At 40.8% G+C, this 25,488-nt stretch overlaps 1 protein-coding gene and 1 long non-coding RNA gene across 3 annotated transcripts in view; one reads left to right on the top strand and one right to left on the bottom strand.

The window, feature by feature from the left end:
* The window catches only part of MAML3 (mastermind like transcriptional coactivator 3), a 435,963-nt gene that overhangs the window by 200,853 nt on the left and 209,622 nt on the right, over nucleotides 1-25,488 (top strand). The gene's annotated exons all lie outside the window — the stretch shown is intronic.
* LOC129533065 (uncharacterized) lies at nucleotides 20,462-21,886 on the bottom strand. Its single transcript, XR_008679087.1, has 2 exons — nucleotides 21,555-21,886; nucleotides 20,462-20,982 (listed from the first exon to the last, which is right to left on the bottom strand). It is a non-coding gene; the product is annotated as an uncharacterized lncRNA (long non-coding RNA).

Here is a 25,488-nt window from a genome sequence, read left to right as displayed (position 1 = left end):
AGCCTGGAAATGGCACACATCATTTCTGTCCACAGTCTTTTGTCGAGAACTAAGTCATATATCCCCTTCCAGAGCAAGAGGAGCTGGGAAATGCAGTCCTTGGCTGGGCAGCCACTCACCAGCATCAAATTTACACAGTTGAAGGGTGCAGACATCTTTGGTGGGCCGCTAGCCATTTCTGCTGCAATTTTTATTCCCCCCAAATGTACTTGGTTTTGTTTTTTTTTAACTGCAGTGGATGGGATTTTGTTTTCCTCTTGGCACATGTGAGGACAGTCCGAGGTTGGTAGGGATTTTTACACCCCAGGTGTGGTCTGTAAACTGCAGAGTTTGAGAAGCACTACTTTATGCAGGAGGCCAAACATTAAGTTCAGCTTTTGTTCCTGCTCATGTGTAACCCCAGGTCCCAGAACTGCCCCACCACATATCTCTGGACAGAGAGACCCCCTGCCTACCTGATCTCTTCATACATTGAACCACCTCGAACTAAATAACTTCCCTATTATCCAACCCAGATAGAGCCAAGAAAAGAGGGATTCCAGAATCCCCAACTCACAGTCTGCCTATAAAGCATTATAGTGATATTATAATGGCCCTTCTTTTTGTTTGTTTGTTTTTTGAGATGGAGTTTCGCTTTTGTCCCTTAGGCTGGAGTGCAATGGCATGATCTTGGCTCACTGCAACCTCTGCCTCCCGGGTTCAAGCGATTCTCCTGCCTCAGCCTCTGAAGTAGCTGGGATCACAGGCACCCGCCACTACACCCGGCTAATTTTTTGTATTTTTAGTAGAGACAGGGTTTCACCATGGCGGCCAGGCTGGTCTCAAACTCCTGACCTCAAGTGATCTGCCCGCTTCAGCCTCCCAAAGTGTTAGGATTACAGGTGTGAGCCACTGCACGCAGCCTAATAGCCCTTTGTAAGCTTTAATTTAATGGCTTCATCCTTCTTCACCCCTTGGCCCCCCTTAATACTAGACTTGCTACCCAGAAATTTTCTGGGCTCTTTTTTTGCTTACCAAACTTTTCTGCTACTGGAGACAAAAAAAAAAAAAGAACAAAAACAAATTAGCAATGTAAAGAACATTTGTTGTGTTCAGTGTTGGAGAGAGCAGTTCACAGAGCTGCCGAGAAGCCACAGCTGACCCTTTCCTCTCTCCTCTTGGTAGGAGCCAGCTGCAAGGAGAGGGACCTAAGGTGGTAAAGGGAATGGCTCCCTCCTCCACAGCTCTGCATGCGTCGGCCCCCAAACTAGAAATGCGGGGACCAAGATGTGATGGCAGGGAAACAGCAGAAAGAGGTGAGGCTGCCTCTGCTCCCTGCCCTCCAGGCCTCCACAGGCCAACCTGTGACCTCACTGGTGGGCCTCCAGAAGCAGGGAAAGACAGAGGCCCAGCATCGCCTTTCCATTTCTGCATTTGTTTTCTCTTCCTTGCTGGTGTGCATTGACTCTGTGGTCACTGTTCTCCATGTCAGCACATTCAAAATTGCTGACTGTCAACACTGAAGGCAGCGTGGCTGCTACTGAAGAAGCCACAAGGAAAACAGCTTTGGGCAATGGTGGATGTTCTTGGTGTGACACATTTCTAGCTCCCAGCACAGGCCCTTTACAAAGAACAGGGCTTTGTGGTTTGGGTAGGATGAGGAGAAAGAAAGAGGGAGGGAGAGAGAGAAGGAGGCTTGGCTTGTTGAGATCTTTTGTTAAGGAAATAAATATTGGTTTCCTAGAATTTGAACAGCTGAAATGGGAGATTGGCAGTAAGCAAAATGTGATTGTAACAATCAAACCCACGTGCAGACAGAAGTTGGGAGTCATTAAGGCAATGAGGTTGTTCTTCACGATCTTGGGAGGAAAGAAAAGGTGACCAAAATGCCATTTAGTAACCCAATGGCCTCTTCAAGCCCTTCAGGCTGGCGCAGAGCTGCAGGCAAAGCTTTGATGGTGTGGGTGGTGCTGTTCCCTTGGGCAGAGCTTGGCTGGAGGACTCTTAGCAGGGTGGCCACAAGTCTCTGGGGCCCCTACTTGGGGACTTACACAGACCAGGCTGTATGTCTTTGTAGCTTGTCAAACCACAACTATTCACAGAAGGTGTGTGGTTTAGAATCTACCACAGTCAAACCAGGGAGAATGTGTTACCCAGTTCCAGAAAGGTTGCTAGTTTGTGTGCTGTAATGGAAAGTGGCCAACTTTATCTTTTCTTATAAGAACTACAATGGGCAATCAGGATGGAGGCTTGATCTACAGGACTCTCTACTGAGGGTCTCCTGTGAAAAAGGTGATTGGAGGGAGGTGCTGGGTGTATTAATCAGAGTCCTCTAGAGACAGAACCAATAGAGGATAAAGAGAGAATTCATTTTAAAGAATTGGCTTATTTGACTGTGGGGGCTGGCAAGTCCAAAATCTGTAGACCAGACTACCAGGCTAGAAATTCAACTTAAGAGTTAATATTGGCCAGGCATGGTGGCTCATGCCTGTAATCCCAGCACTTTGGGAGACCAAGGCAGGCAGATCACGAGGTCAGGAGTTTGAGACCAGCCTGGCCAGCATGGTGAAACCCCGTCTCTACTAAAAATACAAAAAATTAGCCGGGCATGGTGGTGCGCATCTGTAATCCCAGCTACTCAGGAAGCTGAGGCAGGAGAATTGCTTGAACCTGGGAGGCGGAGTTTGCAGTGAGCTGAGATCACACCACTGCACCCTAGCCTGGGCAACAGATCAAGACTGTCTCAAAAAACAAAACAAAACAAAAAAAAAACATTAATATTGCAGTCTTGAGCCCAAAATCTGCAGGCTGGAAGCATAGGCAGGTTTTCTGTGTTGCAGTCTGAAGGCAGAATGCTGCTTCTTTGGGAAACCTGTCTTTGCTCTTCAGGTGTTCAGCTCACTGGATGAGGCCCACCTACATTATGGAGAGTAATCTGCTTTACCCAGAGTCTACTAATTTCAACATTAATCACATCTAAAACTAGCCTTCCTAGCAACATCTATATTGGTATTTGACCAAACAACTGGACATCATAGCCCAGTCAAGTTAACACCTAAAATGAACCATCACGTGAGGAATTCAAGGAAAGTAAAGGCATGAAAATGTCAAGCAGTTAACAATCTAGTCAAAAGGAATTTAAGACAACATTGATATTTTTAGGTTTCATATCTTGATAAATTTCATGTCAATTAAATTTGTGTTTGTAAATTAAAAGTACAACATAATATTCAGATTTCCATAGTATCAAATGATGGATATTTCTTTAGAATAAAAGTTATGTTACAAGCCAGACTGTTTCAGTGACATGCTTCCTGGTTTTTTGTGACAGATTGTGCGTGGCATAATCTCTGATCTAATGGGCATTCATTGGAAATAGTCTTTTTTATCTTGGTGTCAGAAGAATAGTACATAGGCTATCACAGAGCACTGAAAGAGTGGGAGTTCAATTCCTGATACTGCTTCTATCTTATGATAAGAGTCTGAGACTAATTAATTTCTACTACTGGCCGGGTGTGGTGGCTCACGCCTGTAATCCCAGCACTTTGGGAGGCCGAGGCGGGCAGATCACGAGGTCAAGATACTGAGACTATCCTGGACAACATGGTGAAACCCCATCTCTAGGAAAATACAAAAAAATTAGCTGGGTGTCGTGCCACGTGCCTGTAGTCCCAGCTACTAGGGAGGCTGAGGCAGGGGAATTTCTTGAACCCGGGAGGCGGAGGTTGCAGCGAGCCGAGATCGCGCCACTGCACTCCAGCCTGGCAACAGAGCAAGACTCTGCCTCAAAAAACAAAAAAAGAAAAAAAAATTTCTACTACCACTTTTGTATTTTAGAAGCATGTCAATAAGGCATAGAGGCTGCATGGCCATAGGGAAGAGCTTACCCCTGGAGTGAGACTGCCTGTGTTCACATCCCAACTCTAGCACTACTAGTGTATTATCTCTCTTACCCGTGCCTCGGTTTTCTCACACGTACAATGGGGATGATAGTTTCTACCTTACAGGGATCTTGTGAGGTTTAATTGTATTAATATATGTGTCTATACATAGTGTCATGTAAGTGTTTGCTATTTTAACAATTACTGATGGATAATATGAAGAGATAAGGTATGAGAAAAGGGTTGAGATGGTTGAAGACAAGTTTTTAGAAATAGATTACACTTTGGAGCTTTGCTATAATTCAGTCCATGTTTGAGACCATTTCTAGTGTCATCCTTTAGGGAATTCGGTTCATAATCCTCTTACATGAATTGAAACCAAGATGGAGCCTCCTTACATCAAATTCTGCACTGTAGTTAATAGTGTCGTGGAGAATTTCCAGAGTATTAATAATGAGCTAATACACCTATGAATGTTAAATGTCTTGGAAGCAGTTTCCTGATGAGCAAATAGCAGATGTGGCAATGGCCATGGTCTAATTGCCCAAGAGGCAGTTAAATATAGTTTTTAGTCCTTTTCAAAGCAGTTATTTGAAAGCTGAAATATTTTCCCTAAAGGCCCATCAACTGTTCTTAACAGTGAAATGAAGTATTTGGGTAGAGCAAAAGTGCTCAGGAGTGTGTTTGCTTCCTGTAAATCTAATTTACCTTTGTAAATTGTTGGGTTTTTCCACATAGACTTTTGTTTTGTATATTTGCACGTTAGACTTTTTAGTGTAGAGTGGTAGTTTTTATTATTTATTTATTTATTTATTTATTTTGAGATGGAGTCTCACTCTTGTTGCCCAGACTGGCGTGCAATGGCGTGATCTTGGCCCACTGCAACCTACCCTCCCAGGTTCAAGCGATTCTCCTGCCTCAGCCTCCCGAGTAGCTGAGATTACAGGCATGCGCCCCCACACCTGGCTAATTTTGTATTTTTAGTAGAGACGGGGTTTCTCCATGTTGGTCAGGCTGGTCTCAAACTCCCAACCTCAGGTGATCCGCCCACCCCAGCATCCCAAAGTGCTGGGATTACAGGAGTGAGTCACCATGCCCAGCAAGTGGTAGCTTTTAGTGTTCTAGAAATCCTAATTGAGAATAATACTAGTTATTGTTTTGTTTTGTTTTGATTTTTGAGACGGAATCCTGCTGTCGAAACTGAGGCATAGAGAGATTAACTTGCTCCAGGATCACAGCAGGTAGCTAGATTCTAGAAACAGGAATACAAAAGCCCGAACACTTTACCACTAACCCCTAAATTAAAAGGTTAATTAAGCCCCATAAATTAAAATCAGCCCTCCTTTCTGCTAGGGACATGTAGGTGCTTTGCAAGGTGTGGATTGAGCTGCACTCAGGTCTACAGTTCTTTTAATAAATAGGACAGAGTCCAATCCGCCATGCTAGAAAATTGTAATTTTTGTAGCAGCATTGTTAGTGTTACATGAAACCAGACTTTCCCAGGTTCCTGGTGGCAGAGATGTGTGTATAGCTTCTCTTCCATGGACAAGTTTCATCTCTGGAGGCGATCAGGGCAGCCTGTGTAGAAGACTAAGACTTAGGAATTGGGCTGTGAATAGCTATCCATGTCCATTTAGCAAATACCACTTCGCTATTTTAAGAGCAAGAAGAAAAATGCCATTTAAATAGTGATTTAGACTTACAGGAAGGACAAGGCAAGGATAAAATCTACCGAAGATTTTAAGAAAATCTCCACCCTAAATAAAAATTGAAAGCAGTACAATTTTCATGTCTACTGTATGTGTATTTTCAGAAAGGGACTTTTTTATGCAAAGGACACACTGACATCAATGACTAATGTTAAAAAACAACAATTGGAAAGGTTGTGCAATGTGGAGATTCTTCCTCTATATTTAGAATAAAACTTTGTGTTTTTACTGTCAGGATGTGAGCTTAATTATAGCATGTTGCAAACTTTGCTTTTCTAAAGAGAGAGAGAGAGAGAGAGAGAGTGTGTGTGTGTGTGTGTGTGTGTGTGTGTGTGTGTGTGGCTTACTCTGCCTGGAGAAATTTGGGTGCTATTTTTGTTTTCCTTTTGAAACATCAAGGGTTGATATAAGGTAGTTTTAGAAGTGTAGTATTTCTTGACCCTCAATGAACTGATGACCTCCCTGAGGCCAGGCAGGATGTTTTATTCATCTGTTTTAGCTTTTATATTTTATAATCATTATTTACATGAATAAAACCAAGGATGTCACCTGGGCTGTTTGGAAGGATTTCACTTTGATTTTTGTTTAAGCAATGCACAAATTATTCTTCTGGAGATAAAATTTTTTTCTGGCATGAAAACTTGCATTTAGAAAAAAATCTGTAATTATTCATTATATTATTCCCATAATTAGCAGTTATACATTTGGTATAGTTATTTATTGACTATTCAGGAGTTACCTTTGTGTGTTTGTACATACCTGTGTGCTTAACAAAAAAAAAAAATTATTGCACTGAGATTATTCACACTGTCAGGCTCGTTATACAGACTGAACAGTATTTGGTTCTAGCTGTAAGTCCTTCATATCAACCATGAAAATTTGCTCAAGCCCACATTCCCTGAATCTGAGAGAATCACCCTGGATGGTTTGTGGAAATAATTAATAAACTTCATCTCACCTTCAAAAACTGCTATTATGAAACTGATGCATATATTATCTTTAGCTTCTGAATATAAGATTTCATCACACCTTGCACACAGTAAGTTTTCCAATGTTACATATCTTGAATGATTAATGCAAAAGAAATCAAGGTGGAACTAAGATGAATTCTTTTACAAGCTCACATTTTGGGGCGATAGCGTTCACAAGGTTTGTTGGTATTTTCCATTCTGATTCTACCATCATACCATTTGGGGAAACTTAACATTTTCTCATTAGATGTCTGGTGCTAAAATAGAATGTAGTTAATCAGGACTGAGAAGGTGTGCAGTGCATACACTTATTAAGGAGCAATCCACTGGCTCCTTATTACAGCTATTAGTTCCCAGGCAACACCTTCCACCTTTTTTTGTTTGTTTCATACAATGGCTTATTAAAAACCACTGCCTGAATAAATGCCTTAGTATGATGTACAAGGAAAGGTAGATGAAACTGCATTGGCAAAATCATGATCTGGAGGAATTAAACATTTCAACAATTTAAATAAAATTTTAATTTGGTTTTATTATTCATGGGAAAAATACACATTGGACAAATTTATTAAATATCTATCCTATATCAGGCTGCTTAAAATCAGTGAAACAAAGTTTGTGAACCTAGTTTAAAGTTAACATGATTTATTAATATTTGAATATTTTCATGCAATTAAACCTTTGACTTTATAGCTGAAAGAATACAGTGTTGTGGAATATGCTGGCAGCTTGTCTGTGGTTTGGTTTTCATATTAAGTATAAATGTTTGGCTATTTGAAAAGAGGTATTGGCATCCAGCAGTAATCATTCCCTAATACCAAATATGAAACTTCCAGGTATAAGGATAAATCTTTTTTAAAAAATAAAAATAAAAAATGTTTCTTAAAGTTTTAGACAGTCATATCAGTGTGTTGCTGGAAGTCATTTAAACATCTGAATTCATCAGAAGCACATAAAATGACAATTCAAAGAATCTGCAGAAATAGGAAGAGTTGTTTGCTTTGGAATAATTCAGTCTTAATTGAGAACCTATTATTTAAAAAAGAAGAGAAGCTCATTTTTACTTAATAGCCCAAGTAAATAAGGAGAAAAGGAAGGCTGGGAGAGTCAACAGACTTTATATCAGAACTTCCTGGAAACTGCCTTGGAGGGTTAGGAGGTGGAATTTTCCTTTTTAAAATGTTGTCTTTAGGCCGGGCACGGTGGCTTATGCCTATAATCCCAGCACTTTGGGAGGCCGAGGCGGGCGGATCACTAGGTCAGCAGATCGAGACCATCCCGGCAAACATGGTGAAATCTCCTCTCTACTAAAATTACAAAATATTAGTCGGGTGTGGTGGCGCACGCCTGTAGTCCCAGCTACCTGGGAGGCTGAGGCAGGAGAATCGCTTGAACCCGGGAGGTGGAGGTTGCAGTGAGCTGAGATTGCACCGCTGCGCTCCAGCCTGGGCGACAGAGCAAGAGTCCATCTCAAAAAAAAAAAAAAAGTTGTCTTTAGGCCCACAACCCAACCTTAAGTTACCATATGGTATTCCAGATGTTTTATAGTGGATAATCAACAGATCGTGTTATCAGAAAGGTGGTATTTAGCATACAAAATCTGCTACTGCAAGAGGATCTCCATTGTACATATTCCAAACAGGTAAATCCATGTACATTCAGTGTAGGCATTGAATTCAAGTTGATACACATCCAGGTTAAGAAGCAAAGTCTTCATCCTGGTTCTTTCTATTTGCATTTTAGCCAAAAATGATTATATATGCAATCACTTGGATCCAGAGCTGGCCATTCTCTAGAATTCCAGGAATGCTGCAGTAAGCTTATCTTCTTAAGCCTAAACCAACCTCATGTGTGCCCATCCCCCATAACCCACCTCCCACCCTATGGCTCCAATTACATGGGCTTCTTATTCTTCTCTAATACTCTGTTTGTTTCTTCTCTACTTCTTTTCTCTATTTTCAAATCGTAGACATTTTATTTTTCCAGCCCCTGGCCACTTGTGACCCCTCTCAAGTCTGTCTCCAGGCACCAACAACTGTGGGCCCTCTTTATTCTTTCCTGTCAATCGTGGCTGTCTTCACCAATATCTTGTTTTACATCTGTATGCTGTAAAGATTATGAACTTCATCTCTTCTGTAAGAGAAGCAGCATTCTCTTCTTCAAACTTAAATGATTAGAAGGGGGAGGCACTATTCAAAACAATCCTATATTTTAAGTTTTTTATTTTGGAGGAATCTTTTTATTTTAGGTGAAACATTCTTTAAATTTTTGTCAGCACCCCCATTTCACATATATAAATGAAATAAATTTTGATCGTACATTTTTGTTTAAAATTATATGGCTTTTGTTGAAGAAAAACATTCAAAATACAAATATATCTCTATAAACATTTTATCCTGCAAAAATGTAATATCAGTTGTTTTGAGTTATGATAGCTGTTCTAATAGAACAGAGCAGAAAGTGTTGCCCAAATTAACCTGTCAACCTGAAAATGGTTTGTCTCTGTGTGATTTCACAGATATCTGCTTTATTTAGCTTTGGGGAATAAAAGGACCAAATCACGATTCAGTTTTCTAATGTAACTGCTCCAACATGTGTTTCTATATAGTTTACACATACGAAATATACCTAATCATAGAAAAACTATAAATCTGAGTTGGTTATAATTAATATTAGGAGTATAGACAATAGGGACATAGTTTGGCAAAAAAAAAAAGTAATGAAATTATATCTTCTTGAAGGTTGATTTAAATCATCTTTCTGATGACTGATTTAAGTAATATACAGCCTAAAACAAAGGGGGCCGAGTGACCTCATGGCCATGTCATAGGGCAGTGACTCTCAGATAAGATGTGTCTGCTCCAGTTCCTCTGGACAGTGTTATGTCCACATTAATCACAGAGAACTTACTGCAGTAATCACAAAGTGGTTCCAGGCCACATGTTTGTAGCAGGGCATAGGATAGAAAATAGCAAGGCGTCTGTCTACCCTGTGTTCATCAGCCTTAATGACATGACGCTGTAAGTGGGCATGGACTCCTAAATCTCTTAGCTGGGCTATTAATGTAATAAAATCTTCTGGGTTGTGTTCTTCTTGATATTATGGCTCTTTGTTCTGGTATCAAAGGATGCCTTCCTTCCTTCCTTCCTTCCTTCCTTCCTTCCTTCCTTCCTTCCTTCCTTCCTTCCTTCTTTCCTTCCCTCCTTCCCTCCCTCCCTCCGTCCTTCCTTCTTTCTTTCTTTTTGATGGAGTTTTGCTCTTATTGCCTAGGCTGGAGTATAGTGGCACGATCTCTGCTCACTGCAACCTCCGCCTCCCGGTTCAAGTGACTCTCCTGCCTCAGCCTCTGGAGTAGCTGGGATCACAGGCACCTGCCACCATGCCCAGCTAATGTTTTTTTATTTTTAGTAGGGACGGGGTTTCACCATGTTGCCCAGGCTGGTCTCGAACTCCTGACCTCTGGTGATCCATCCACCTCAGCCTCCCAAAATGTTGGGATTATAGGTGTGAGCCATCGTGACCGGCTTGGTATTAAAGGTTTCTAATGTGAAGTAAGAGAAGATTGTGTAATTCCTTCAGTTATGTGTAATCCTGCTGAAATATAAGAGCATATTAGACCATTGGGCGCAAAGCTGATCATCACTGTCTTGCTCCTAACAAGGTTTAGCAAGTATCAACCCCCTAAACACACACATGTACTCAACACATGCTTGCACACATACATGTACATTTTAGTTGATGTCTAGTCATTACTATCATTCTTACTGTCCCCAGAATTCTCCCCCAACCCTGAAAAAATCCACTACCAATACCACCACCACCACCACCACCAACAACAACAACAACAACAACAACAACACATTAGGATTATTAACTTGGTATCCTAGTTTTGCGTACCAGAATTAGGCTACAACATGACCCTTAGGAAGACAACTTCTTAATAAACATAAGTACTCTTGAAAGCTATGCAACTAAAGCATTAACCTGTCTCTGCATGTTGATGATTTTGTTTCAGAAACTTACATTGATACACATCAATGGATGAGTCCATGGATCATTTTGCAGAATTTGCATAATACCGTAGGAAAACCAAGATTAAACACATATAACTAAGGCTAATAACTAAGGCTAATAACTAAGGTCTTCCACCCTGAAAAGAATTTTCAAAGATAGTAAAAACATAATTTATTACCAAATTCCATAATCTGGGCAGTATGTGTTGCCAATAATGTACAGCTAAATCTAAAAAGAGAAAACAAATTTTAAAAAGCAGCATGTTCTTATGAAAACTAACAGTACTAACTCATCATATTGAAACCCTAGACCAAATCTACATTGTAGGGTGAAGAACATTTGAACATTTTAATTTATGATTGTAAATTGAACGAACACAAATGAGAGATCCAACCCATTCATCAGCATCACTTGTGATCTATATTTAACATAGATTATAGGACAATATCATTAATAACAAAGTCTGAAAATTGAACCAACTCCTAAGTTACACAAGTGAATCTTAATCAACAGCAATTCCCTGGTATTATGTCTCCATGTGCTGGGACATGGAAAAATGCAGTGTGAGTTGCAATCTGCTCTTAGAGTGAAGGGTGGTATGTGCCAGTTATTGCATCATGTTGTGTATGTGAAGAGGGATAAGTAATGGCATCCACATCAAATTATTCAGGAATTCAGTGTGCTATGGAGAAGCCAAGTGGGGTCCCAAGAAAGGGGTCTGGTTTTGAACATGAGTATCAGGGCTCATTCGTGAAGCAGCTAACACAGATTTTGGGAACAACTTGCTTCCTTTCTCAGCTTTCTTTGGCCTGGTCTAAAAGGTACCACATACTGTTTACTGAATGCCTTCTCTGTGCCAGATGACTTTCTCATATTATTGCCGAAGTAGTCATCACAGAATTGAGGAATTATTATCCCTTTCTACTGGAGAGGAAACCAAGACTCAAAGCAATTAAGCACCTTGTTGAAAGTCACATAACTAGGAAGTGAGTTCAGATTCCAGTCAATCTTTAGGTGCCCTATTAAATCTTTACATAGTGTGCAGATGTGACATAGATTGGGTAGGATACACGTAGAGAAAACAAGCTTCCCCAATACAAGTGTATAATAAATATAAATACTGTTCCTAGTGAGTTAACTGAAGCAACCACAAAGCAGTATTGGTGGTGGGGGTAGTGGAGAGGAGAAGAAAGGAAGACTGTAAGGATACACCTAAAAAACAATTTGAAACAATGTGAAAGAGCTATGGCAGCTGGAAAATTAGGGCACTGACAAATTATTTGGCATGTAGAGGTACAAAACTGGTTTCAACAAGTGTCTATTGGGCCGGGCGTGGTGGCTCATTCCTGTAATCACAGCACTTTGGGAGGCTGAGGTGGACGAATCACAAGGTCAGGAGTTCAAGACCAGCCTGGCCAACATGGTGAAACACCGTCTCTACTAAAAATACAAAAAATTAGCTGGATGTGATGGCGGGCGCCTGTAATCCCAGCTACTCAGGAGGCTGAGGCAGGAGAATCGCTTGAATCGAGGAGGCGGAGGTTGCAGTGAGCCGAGATCGCGCCACTGCACTCCAGCCTGGGTGATAGTGCGAGACTCCATCTCAAAAAAAAAAAAAAAAGCAAGTGTCTGTTGAGAACCTACTGTGCACAAAACACTGTACTATGCCTTGTTCAGAGACAGAGGAGGTATCCCGGCCCTCACGGAATGTATAGTTGAATGGAAAAAAGTCACAAATAACAATGTATTGAGAGCTATCATTGGAGATATTAACAAGGTGCTATGGAAGGACAGGAGACAAGAGATTAAATCTTAACAGCAAAGACCCCCTTGTTGAGAATAGGGTTTTGAGCTTGGATTTGGAGAATAGAGAGAGCTGACCAGGGGAGGTGGGGGATGAGAATGGGCGAAAAGGGCATTCTAGACACTGAGATCAGTAGGCAGAAAGAGACATGGTGGGAATCCAAGGAGTGCCCAGAAGATTGGGCCTCAAGCAGTAAACCAGACAGAGACTTTTAGACTCTATTAGCCATGGGGAGCCATGGAAGATTTCTGAGCAACTTAATGACATCTAGAGTTGGACTCTAGAATGATAATTCTGATGCCTCTGTCAAGAATGAGGAGAAGTGAGAATAATTAAAAGGCTTTTGCAATAATAATTTATACAAGAGGTATGGGAACCTCAAGGTCTGTCGCAGTGTGAAAGGAAGAAGCACATACAATCATTAAAGAGGTAGCCTCAGATGAGATGTAGAGAATGAAGAACTGCAGAGTCAGTGATAACAGCTATAGGTCTTCTCAAATAGAGGTATCATGTGTTCCCGAAAGGAAAGAAATAAAGCTGTTTGTAGACCGCAGACTTAAATGAAAAGCCAGTCTTCACAGTGCGCAGAGTGGGGAAGGATGACTGGTCACTGAGCTGTCTTTAGACATATATGCATTAAGAGTTATAAAAAGTTATTAGCAGAATTGCATCTGGGAAAGACTATAGATTACCACACGTTGCATTAATTGGGTTTGTGTATATTCAAAGGTGATTGTGCACTGGGTAGGCACTATGCGTACTGTTCGTTGAACATAAAAATTAGTCTCGTTATTTTAATTACAATACATATAATATCCATATCTTTAAAACACCTTTATCAGGGAAAAAGTGGCCTCCATTGACTTGAATTATCCATTTTTTTAAATTTAGAGTTTTATCTTGATCCATTATGTAACCCTTGAGGCAAAATGAAGGTGTGCCATTTTTTCAGAATGCAGCAGGCTATTAAAAGAGTTCATCCTCTTTCATAACCACCATCACTCCATTCCCACAAGCCTATCAGATCTCATCACCCAGGCACTATTATGATATGTTATGTGCTGACATCATATGGGTATTAGAATGTCATTGTGTTTTCTGATTGTCTGATCTAGAGGTGGCTTGAATGAGTGTAAAAAGCCTTACTAACTGATAGTAGGCCCAGGTTCTGGCCTTAGCCTGCCTCATACTGGCTTTGTGACCTTGAGCCAATCACTTCATGACTCTGGATCTTAGTGTCCTTTTCTGTAAACGGATGGAGTCAGGCTAGATGGTCGGCAGGGTCTCCCCGACTTGTAGGATACTCTGTGCGCTTGAGGCCCAGAGCTTAGCATTGCTGTTTCCTCTCTCCCAGTCCCTAGTATTGATCATCTACCCAAGAACTGAGAGCAGTTCAAAATGTTTGCTATTGTAATTTCAGAATATGTCATTGCTTATATTTTAAAATCTTTCTGCCTTGGGGGCCACTCATAGCCCTTGGTGCCCAGACTTAGTAGGGATGTAAATATGTACACACTGGCATGGGAGGCAGGGAAAATAGGAGCACTGGGTATATGGATCAAAGCAATGCTTTTACCTTGCAGACAGCCACTAAATCAGTGTTAGTCTTTTTAGCCTCAGAATACAGCAAGGGACATCGAGTGGAAGCCTGTGCATCTTGATCTGTCTGGTTTGTAAAATTTTGAAGTCTAGGAAAATTGCATGTAGGCAGGAAAGGTGTGATGTAATTTATGGATCTAGTTCTCCTAAATTCATAAGCAGAAAGCACGTCTGTGTGCAGACAAGCCTAAGAAGAAGAGACACATTAGAGAAGGGCCACCAGAACTAGAGAAGGGACAGCCAAAAGTGGAGTTTCTGCATTTGTTGCCTCTGAGGGTAAGTAATAAAAATACCCTTTGCTGGCCAGGCGCAGTGGCTCATACCTGTATTCCCAGCACTTTGGGAGGCTGAGGCGGGCAGATCACTCGAGGCCAGGAGTTCAAGACCAGCCTAGCCAACATGGTAAAACCCCGTCTCTACCAAAAAATACAAAAATTAGCCAAGTGTGGTGGTAGATGCCTGTAATCCCAGCTACTCGGGAGTCTGAGGCAAGAGAATCCCTTGAACCTGGGAGGCGGAGGTTGCAGTGAGCTGAGATCGCACCACCACACTATCCTGGGTGACAGAGGGAGACTCCATCTCAAAAAAAAAAAAAAACTCCTTTGCTAGATCATTGTCTAGACCAGACTTTTGCCACTAACTCTTAATTCACTTTACGTCATCAATAATATGAAATCTTGTGGTGTTTTGTTGTTGTCCATTGAATCTGTGAAAGAGGTTAAGAGTAAAGGATTTCATTATAGGTAACAACAATGCAATAATCACATTTCCATGAGGGGCAACATTCGATAAAATTATACAGATTTAATTCATTACTGAAAGAAAAGTATCACTATAAAACTTTTGAGTGTATCTTTTAGAAAATTTGGTTAGCAAGAAAGATAGGTTAGCAAATAGCACTATGAGCCCTCTCTTTTTTGAAAAACAAAAGTAAAAATTAGCAGATGTTTTCTGACTTATTTTGATGGGAATGTGATAGAGTTGTTTGACACTGGGTAGAAACTTGACTCTCCCTTGTTTTCATTATATAGCAAAATAAACTCCTGGCTCCTGAATTCAGCCTCTTGCCTCCCTTGAGCAAGATGAATTTCTAATGGCCCTGGTTCTTGAAAAGCTCTACTGAAGCCACGGTTTAAATAGGACTTTCTTTCAGGGGGGTCACTTTTTAAACGCTATTTAAGTGGCTTTGTTGAGGAGTTGGGGGAAAAGATAAAGAGGAGGAGGTAAGGGCAAACAAAGATATCTCAGGTATTTTTTTCAACTTTTGTTGTTTTTTAGAGACAGGGTCTCACCATGTTACCCAGGCTGGAGTGCAATGGCTATTCACAGGTATGATCATAGCACATTGCAGCCTTGAACTCCTGGCCTCAAGTTATCCTCCTGCCTCGGCCTTCCAAGTAGGTGGAACTACAAGTGTGGGCACACACAAAAAAGATATCTCAGAAAATTTCTGAATTATTTTAGAACAATATTGGTGAGCGTGTAAATTGGTACAGTTATTATGAAAAACAGTATAGAGGTCCCTCAAAGCATTAAAAATAGAACTACCATGTGATCCAGCAATCCCACTTTGCTTGCGGATATGTATCTAAAGGAAATGTGTATGTCAAAAAGATGTTTGCACTCCTGTGTTAACTGCAGCATTATTCACAATAGCCAAGATATGAAATCAGCTTAAGTATCCATCAACTGATGAATGAATTTAAAAATGTGGTGTGTGTATGTGGGTGTGTGTTTATACACACATATAAACAATGGAATATTATTCAACCTCTAAAGAGAAGGAAATCCTGCAATTTGTGACAACATGGGGGAAGCAGGAGGACATTATGCTAAATGTAATAAGCCAAGCAGAGAAAGACAGATACTGCATGATATCATTTATGTGTGGAATGTAACTCCGATAGAGTAGAATGATGGTTATCTGAGACTGGGAGGCGGGGAAAATGAGGAGATGTTGGTCGAAGGGTACAAAGTTTCAGTTATGCTGGATAGATAAGTTCCAGGGATATAATGTACAATATGGTAACTACAGTCAGTAATACTGTATTGTATACTTGAAATTGCTGAGAGAGTAGACATTAATAGTTCTCAACACATAGAAAATAAATGGTAACTATGTGAGGTGATGGATATGTTAATTAGCTTGTGATAATTATTTTGCAAGGTATACATATATCAAAACATCATGTTGTGCACCTTAAATGTATACAATTTTTATATGCCAATTATGCTTTAAAGAAGCTGGAAAAAAATAGCAGAAAGCACAAAAATAAATTATGAAAAATTTAAAAACTAAAACCCCACAACAAGCAAAAACCAAACCAAAAAAAAAAAAAAAAAAAAACCCTAGGAAAGCTGAAACACTTGAAACACTGAGAATAAGTGTTAGATAAAGGAAGCCCTATTTTTCCTCCAAGAAAGAACCCCAATATTTGATATGATGGATTTATGATTTTACCAGGGAAGAGAAGGAGGGCAGGGAGTTGAGGGCTTATTAAGATACTGCCCAAGTAGCTTCAGCTTGGTGAATATTAAGCTTACTGGGTATTGTTTGCTGAATATATTTTTATTGCTTAAATCTATTTCACGTATGTTATTTATTTATAACTTTAAAGATAATTCAATATATAAAACCTTCTCTGCTGAAACGTGGGTATTAATTTCCAAGCATCATTTATTGCACTTATGGCTGATGGATTGTTATGAGTCAGAACTAATAAACTTGTAAGGATTAATAGAATATCAGTCCGAAAAAAAAAAAAAAAAAAAAAGAGGTGTCTTGATGGTTGCCATGTAACTGCATCTGCCTGGAAGGCTGAATTACATGAGAAGTCGGCTGTGTTCTGTGCCTTGCTGAGGAAGGGGGGTGATAGGCAGTAGGGGAGAGCAGTAAAATGGATGATTAATACCTTCTAATTGAGTGGATATTGGCAGCCGTACGTTGCCCAAGACATTAAGTAGCTGGCAAACTGATACCTTTTGCTAAACATGGTTACACTCTCATGGAAGTGCCTGTTCTGTAGATTAGGCCAGGTGATGCTAAGGAAACCTGGCTTTGTTGAAACAAACCAGGCACAAGATTCAACAAGCAGAAAATTACTCTATGCCTTAGGGTTTATTTTCTCTCTGCAAAAAGAGAATCTTGCACTCCATGTATGTTACAAAGTGTTGTTAGGGCAAAGAGGTTTAGAAAAACAACATCAGCAACCCACCAGATTTCTTTGACATTTAGGGAAGAACGCTTTAGTGGTTGAGTTTGGTTTTTTCCTTACTCCCTTGAGGAATACTCTTTAGGAAAAGCTGAAGTCCCTTAACTACACATGCTTTTGAAGTCAGGGGTGGAGACAGCCACATGGTTCATATTTGCCTTTCGATGGGGGTAGAAATAAGAAAGCCGAAGAGCCCCGTGGACGCCCTCACCCTCTTTCTGAGGGGGTGATGGGAGAGAAGGCAGCCAGGAGCATCTGCTTCCTGATTAATGGAGAGTGACATCACCGCCGCATGCACAGCTGAAAACTCGGGTCAGGGTTGTTTTTTGCACATGTTAATCTGTATTTCCAGTTGAGAAGAGAATTGCCACATTTTCACACACCCTCTTATTTCCATTTTATTTTTCTCCTTTTCCCTCCCTCCTCAACACTCACAAGTATGCACATTCATGTTCACTCACACGCACACACACCCATAGTCACACACACTCTTACACACATTCACACATGCATAGTTATACATTCACATATTCATAAATACATCACACACAGACACACACATTCACACACACTCAGACATGCACTCACAAATATTCATAAACACATTCACACATGACATTCACACATACACTTATTCACACACATAGACACACACTCATTCACACATTCATATATTCACACATTGGCACACAAATTCACACACTTAGTGTCACACAGTCCCACACACATTCATATACACTCACATACTCATTCACATATAGTCACACATTCATAATCACATACACTCACAGATATACACATTCACACACCTTCACACATAACACACACAGTCACACTCATAATCCCATTCACTCACACACTCATTCACACACATTCACACAGTCACACACTGAATCGCATACACTCACAGATATACACATTCACACACATTCACATATAACAGTCACACTCATAATCCCATGCACTCAGACACACACTCGTTCACACACTCCCACACCCCATCCCTCTTCCTTTGGGACGCCTCTTCCCTGCTGTGCTACTCCTGGTTTTCAAACAAAGCCCCAGGCTGACCTCAGGAAGCGGAAGGGTTCTCTGGGTTACAAGCTGCCTGTTACTGTAATCATTTACTACACCTGAAGTTTGATTGGCCAGATTGGATTAATATTTAGCAGGCAGAAGCTGTCCTGACTGTGAACATCAAAGGAGTGTGACAGACTCCACCATGTTGCTGGCATCAGGCCCAATCAGCGTAGCCGCCCCACCAGCTTTACTCACTCCCAGGCTGTAGGCCTTGAGAAGCCCAGAAAAAGACCTTTTTGTGGTGCTGTCTTGGTGAAAATTTGGAAATATTTAAGCAAATTCACGTGCATGAGAAGGAGGCTTTTCCGTGTGAAATGCATTACGTGTTGGATGTCTCCCCATCCTGTCCTGTCCCCACCCCTTGCTCCTATTTGGAAGATGGTTTGGGGTGTTTTCGTCTCTTGACAGCAAGTTACAGAGTAAGGAACAACAGCGCCCCAGTTTACCTCAAAGGACAAAGAGGTTGGCTCTAAGGATGCTCATGGGCGGGCCCTGAGTAGAAAGAGCCAACCAGGGAAAATACAGGGACAAACCACTCCCTCCAAGGGGCGCAGGTTCCATCTATCATCTGTCTTACATGTGTGGCTATGCGTGTGTCCCTTTCTTTTCTTCCTTCCTTCCCCACTCCTTCCCTCCTGCCTTCCTTGCTTCCTTCTTTTCTCTTTCTTTCTCTCCACATCTCTATCTCCTCATAGGAATTTCTTAGTTTCTTGGCTTTCGAATGTGACTCATCCCCTCCCTTGGCCTGTCTGCTGTGTCACTTTTAGGTTCTGCTGCCACGGCTAACTATGTTTCCCTGTGTTTCCAGATAAACTTGGGAGGGTCAGAAGCTGACAGACCAAGCTCATTTTTCAAGCCAGTCTGTGTCATACAGAGACCACGGGTTTTCCTTGGGTTGGGTCCTTCTACCTGGTTCAGTCAGCTGTGAACAAAACTTGTGGAATTTGGTCGTTTTCCTTAAAATGGAGATAGGAGAGATCACCATGGCTGGAGTGAAACTAGTTCTGTATCTGATTGTCTTTTCAATTGTTTGTCCATCAGGTGAACCCACTCTGAAGGGACTTTTGGTAACATTTTCCCAAAAATAAAGATCATTAATTAATTATACTTATTTGAAATGTGTGGTGATTTTAGCTTTTTGGTTTATATCTCCTTGGACTAGCAAAGACTTGGTTCAAAGATAGTGTCTATTAGTATAGAGATAAATGATCTGTAAGGGGGGCATTTAAAACTCTTAACAAGCTGTTTTCCTGCTCCCCTCAAGCACTTTAGAAGCACTCATTTATATGTAAACAATCAATATGCTAATTGCAAATAAGCCTTATCTACTTATTAAAGCACTTAACTGACTCCCAGTCCCTGTTAACGAAGCAACACTTTGTTAACCTTAGTCTGAGGTACTGCATAATCTTGAGATCAATGAAACTTAGTTTCTTTGAAAGTATTTTATGTTTTTCCCCACATGATTACATCCTTCCATTCCAGTTAGTTCAAATTAGGTGACATAAAAAAATTCCAAGATATCAAAAAAAAAAAATCAAGATAACAAAAACTTATAAACCCTCGAGGAACTAATGTAAAAAGTAAGCAATGAAAATCTGAGAATAGGAGAAAGTTACTGTCCCTGTTGTGAAAAACAAGAATTGAGTACCTTTTATTTGCATGATGTTTTTTCTTACAAAAATTTGGGCAAAGAAAGGCAGGCAAAAATACTATTCAAAGTAGTATGCAAATCAAAAAATTATTTCTAAAGTACTTTCTTTTTTTGAGATGGAGTTCTGTTCTTGTCGCCCAGGCTGGAGTGCAGTGGCACCATCTCAGCTCACTGCAACCTCCGCCTCCCGGGTTCAAGCAATTCTCCTCCCTCAGCCTCCCGAGTAGCTGGGATTACAGGTGCCAGCCATCATGCCCAACTAATTTTTGTATTTTTTTTTTTTTTAGTAGAGATGGTGTTTCACCATGTTCGTCAGGCTGGTCTCGAACTCCTGACCTCAGGTGACCTGCCCGTCTGGGCCTCCCAAAGTGGTGGGATTACAGGCATGAGCCACCGAGCCAGGCTTATTTCTAAAGTACTTTTACAAAGTTCTTTTTATTCTCCAGAAGGGGAGATTACGGAAGGAGACTGCACAGGAGGATTATTGAGCCTGGGGCAGAAGTTTAGGCAGAAGGAAGACAAAGGCTTCTGATGAAGAGGGTGCAGTCCATCCTAAACTAGTGTCAGGAACTTTATTATAGTAGAAAAAATTAGAGGATACGATCCAGAACATCAGACATCGTATTAAAGCATAAAAACCTAATTAAATATTACCTAAAATAACATGGAGTAGAAAGCATTTTAATACATCCCTGCAATTTTTAGACTGTACAAGGTAAGAGGAAGAAATGACAGCAGGAACCCTGTCGTGTCCTAAGTGTGCTGGTTCATTTTAGTTGCAAGAACGATAGACTTGCTTGGGTTACCACATCTCTCATCAGTGAAGGTTTACGGAAGGATAAATGAGGTAGCCAGAAGAGGAACGTAAAAGGAAGAGCTGAACTGCAGAAGAGCGAGGCTGTGTGGTGCCTGGGACTTGGGGCTTGTTTTAATGCTCTGCTGGCGCTGTCTTGAGATTTTTTTATAATTTTTGATCAAGGGGCCCTGCATTTTCATTTCACACTGGGCTCACAAATTGTACAGTCAGTCCTGCTGCAACCAGAGGTTCCTTCCCAACAACTTGGGACATGAGCCATAACCTTAGGAGAAAGAAGAAAACACAGACTCTGCATTGCTTCTAATTCTTCTCCCCCACATCTGTTACCCCTATTTTTTAGAGAACAAAAAATGTACCTATAGCAGTCTTTCTCATCTCTGTCAATATACAGAGCCTACTGGCCAAGCTTGAAATGCCTATAGCAATGACAGAGCCTTCAATTTCCTAACTAGAAACTTAAAAAAAAAAATCATGAAATCAGTTGGTAACATAAGAACTGAAGGAACCAACATACTAACATGTAACTAGTAAATAAGTACAGATGTCTAGTGTCACGTTACTCCTCATTTAAACATAAGAAAAAGGGACTACGAAGAGGGTACCTGAGAGCATAGAGACCTCGGAAAGTGGTGACTGAGGGGAGAGTGTGTCATGGGAGGTATGGGGACAGCACATGTGGGTAGAAGATGATTACCGCGTCACAGTTTCTGCCTCTACCTATTCCTTGCTACTGTGTTTCAGTGCTTGCATTGACCCTTCAATCCTGCCAACCCTGCTTCCTTTAATTTATAAAGATGTTTCTTAATATGGCAGCTTTGTAATGAGGGAACTTACATCCTGGAGGAGTGGCTGTTTAGTATCTTCCAAGCTGCTGAGTTTCCTGATGGCTGGGACCATTCCTCTTCGTCTTTGCACTGTCAGCCTGTCTTTGTACTAGTGAAGCCCAGCGAACGGTCTTCATCCGCACCTTTGCGAACTCAGCTCACAAACTCTGCCTGGAAACGTATTCGGGCCATGAGCACCCTTAGATTTTTTAGCATCTATTGTGAACCTCTTCTTCAATGTGGTTCTTTTGACTCTCCTGAAGAAGAAATAGTTGGCCTCCATCTTCCACGTGGTACTTTCATATCCCGAAGAGGATAATTAAATAATGTCTTTATCTTCTTTTCTGAAATGAAAATTATCTGTAATTCTGTGGGAATTGTGTCTGTTTTAGGAACCATTGTAGCAGCTTTGTTCTGTGAGAGCCTTTGGGGCAGGAGAGACACTTTGTCTAAAATAAGGCTTGAAGTCACTCACCTGTACCAACGGGGAGATGGGAAAGCAGGTGGATGCAGGAGTACTCAGTGAGGACCCATTCCCCTCTGGGGCAAGGCTGGGCATTCACACCAGACTTCCTTATAGCTGACGGGTCTGCAGTTCCAAACTCCTTCCCAATCGAATAGAAGAAAAGTTGCTTGCTCTTTTTCCCTCCACTTCTATCCTTCCTGTTGCCCTATGACATGGTTAAGTTGTCTATCATCCTGCAAACATATGAACACATTTAGCTCTTTCCTTTCATAATAAGAAAGATAATAAGAACATAATAAACAGAGACTGTGGCACGACAGCAGCTGACTCGCCATTGCTTCTTGAGCCTGAAAGACAGATAGTCTCCGGCAAGCACAGCCTCTGCCCATACGTTATGTACCAACACATAAGTGTTGTCATGATTATATAGATGCTAGTATATTTGAGTTTAAGCTGTTCCCTGCAATAAACTGCATCTGAATAGTGATACAACATTAATAGAGTAGCGGTGATGGTTCCATTCTAACTTCAGTGTTCTAAAACTCCCTGGTGACTGAAGCTATATGGCTCTGTTGTAAAAGCCTCGGAGTCATAATGGATAAAATGGGGGCAATTTCTAGTTTAGAGAGTGCTAACTATCTACCTTCAAAGAAAATACCGCTCTGTGGTGATTATCAATGCCAATGGCTAACCACAACCACTGATAAATTCAATTTCATTGCCATCTAGAAATTTCATTTTGCTTTTTAGTGTAGTTTTCTCCTCTGCTAGAGACTTCCAGTGCTGCTAAAAAGTAACAGCACTGTTTGATATAAAGTCTAATTTTTCCCTCCTTTTTTGTCCACTCACAACAGAGCACTGAAATAGTCACAGGGAAGCGATCTATCTCAACTCTACATTTGGGGGGCTATTGAACACTTTCCCACCGTCTTGCTTATCTCCTAGTTTCTAGCTCTGGATTTTAATATCTCCTTTTGAAATCCTGAAGTTACCTTTGACTCTTTTCTTGCTCTTATCAAATTTGTTGTCAAAATTGATTATGCTCATATACATCCCTTCCTCTTCACAGCCATTGCCCTTGCCCTAATTCAGACCCTGTCTGATATTCTAAACTATTTCAGTAGCTTCCAAATATTTATCTCCTCCAAAGATCTTCTCTGTCCGCCAAATCCCCCTCCATTCTGAGTTCCACTGTGTCACTCCTGACAGGTCACTTCTCTACTCACAAACTTGCAGGGGCTCTTCACGGCCCACCAGACAAGGCCACATTCCACTGCAGCCAGCAGTTCATGGAGCTCTGGGACCCAGCTGTCCCCACGTGCTTCCCTCACAGGACCCAATTCCCACCCAGACACACAGCTTTTCTGTTTCCTTGGCATGCCTTGCCTTACTTCTGTTCCTTTTTGTGCTTTTATTCAAGCTATTCCCGTTTCCTTGAGTGCTTTCCCCTAATCTTTGCAGATCCATATCCTCCCCATCCTTGCAGATCCACAGCTTCTCCATGAAGGCTTTCCTTATTTTTTCAATGGGAGTGCATTTCTCCTTCCTCTACACTCCCAGAGCAATTTATTTGTTTCTCCAAATAGTCTTTACTCTCTGTATTCTTTTAATATGTTTTCTGGTAGCCCATAAACTACCTGAGGGCAGGGCCTAAGATTCCTTTGTAATCCACCCAGAGTTCTACTCCAGAGCCCACGGCCTTCAGCGTGGTACATGCCAAATTAATATTTTCTAAATGAATAAATCCATTTCCAAATCAATCCATGAATGAGTTTAGAGCTTATTATTAAATGTAACTATCTTCTAAGTTAAAGGAGGGTAGTAGAGGTATCGCGTTGATGGAGAAAAAGTTATGGATACAGAAAGGAGAAGGCCAGCATGAACCCTGTGATGTTGGATTGGAATCAGGCTAGCAGTAACTCATGTTTTTAAATGTACATATATACACACACACACAGACACACAGATAGACAGATGCAGAAATATAGCTGTATGTATATAAATGGGTTAGCATACACACGTATATTACTGAGCGCTGTCTGTTGATAAGGCCTAAAAGCAACAGCCCAGTAGCAATAGGCTCACTCAGCACCTGTATCTTGTTTCTAAATGTCATTGTCCAATAAAAGGAACTAAGCCACCCTAGCAAGCAGTTGATTCCAGAGTTCAGGCAGGGCAAACACAAAATAAACCTGAAACATCTTAAAGTGCCAATAAATAAAGAAAGGCACAGAAAAAAGACATGGGCTTGTCAAAAGGACATAGGAGTCCACATAACAATGGCCAAAGACAGAGGAATTTGAGCAGCAAGATAAAAAATGATAGCATTGGATTTTCACCCATAGAATAAAGTAATAGCCAGAAGTCCATAGTTATATAAATAAATAATTTTAAGAATAAATAGGAGAGAAGGGACAACTCTTTCTTAAGTAGAATTCCAAAGAATACATATAAAAGGAAAGTGGAAAACAGAACCACCATTGGGGAAATAACTGTTACAGACGAGATTCACAGATTGGTGCTAAAATTAGTGGGCAGTGATTTGAGGAGAAACGGAATTTGCGTAGTCTCAGCATATCTCACTTAAAATGCTTATTTGCTACCAAGGGAAAAATTAAGTAACTTTACAGTGAAAAAACCAGCATAAACCACCCTAAGCAAGTGATCAAATGAAATATCATATAATAAGACATATTGACATCATGAATCCCTTTATATGATGTACAAAGAAGGACACAACATCATTTTTATAGTATTCTTGCTAAAAATACGTAACCTCATTCCAGTCCATTAAACAAGCCAGGTATGGTGGCTCACGCCTGTAACCCCAGCACTTTGGGAGGCCAAGGTGGGCGGATCACTTGAAGTCAGGAGTTCGAGACCAACTGGGTGACACAGTGAAACCCTGTCTCTACAAAAAGTACAAAAAAAAAAAGAAAGAAAAAAAAAAACTCATTAAACACACACAAACTGAAGGACATTCTACAAAATCATTTTCATCAGTTCTCCTCAAAAGTGTCAAGGCCAAGAAAGGCAAGGAAAGACTGAGGAATTGTTATGGCCTGGAAGGCAATACTTCCCTATGGAGAAGTAACAACTAAATGCAATATGGGATCATCCGGAATAGGATTCTGAAACAGAAAATGACAGTGGTGGAAAAGATGGTGAAGTTCTAATGAGGCCTGTAGTTTAATTAATAGTATTGTATGAGGATAATTATGCTATGGTTATGTAAGCATATGGTTAACCTTGAGGGAAGTGGTTTGAAGAATACAAGCTTTGTACTCTGCAACTTTTCTGTAAGTCAAAAGAGTCTAAAGTTTAAAAAAATTAGAGGCTTTAATTAATTACATAAATTGTCATTAATATAGTAGGCATTTCTTTTTTGTTTGTTTGTTTGTTTTGTTTTGAGATGGAGTCTCGCTTTATCTCCCAGGCTGGAGTGCAGTGGTGCGATCTCGGCTCACTGCAAGCTCCG

Source organism: Gorilla gorilla, chromosome 3, assembly GCF_029281585.2.
Source record: "Gorilla gorilla gorilla isolate KB3781 chromosome 3, NHGRI_mGorGor1-v2.1_pri, whole genome shotgun sequence".
NCBI classification, from domain to species: domain Eukaryota; kingdom Metazoa; phylum Chordata; class Mammalia; order Primates; family Hominidae; genus Gorilla; species Gorilla gorilla.
Note: the sequence above shows the minus strand (reverse complement) of the source record. Positions and strands in the feature narration are given on the sequence as shown.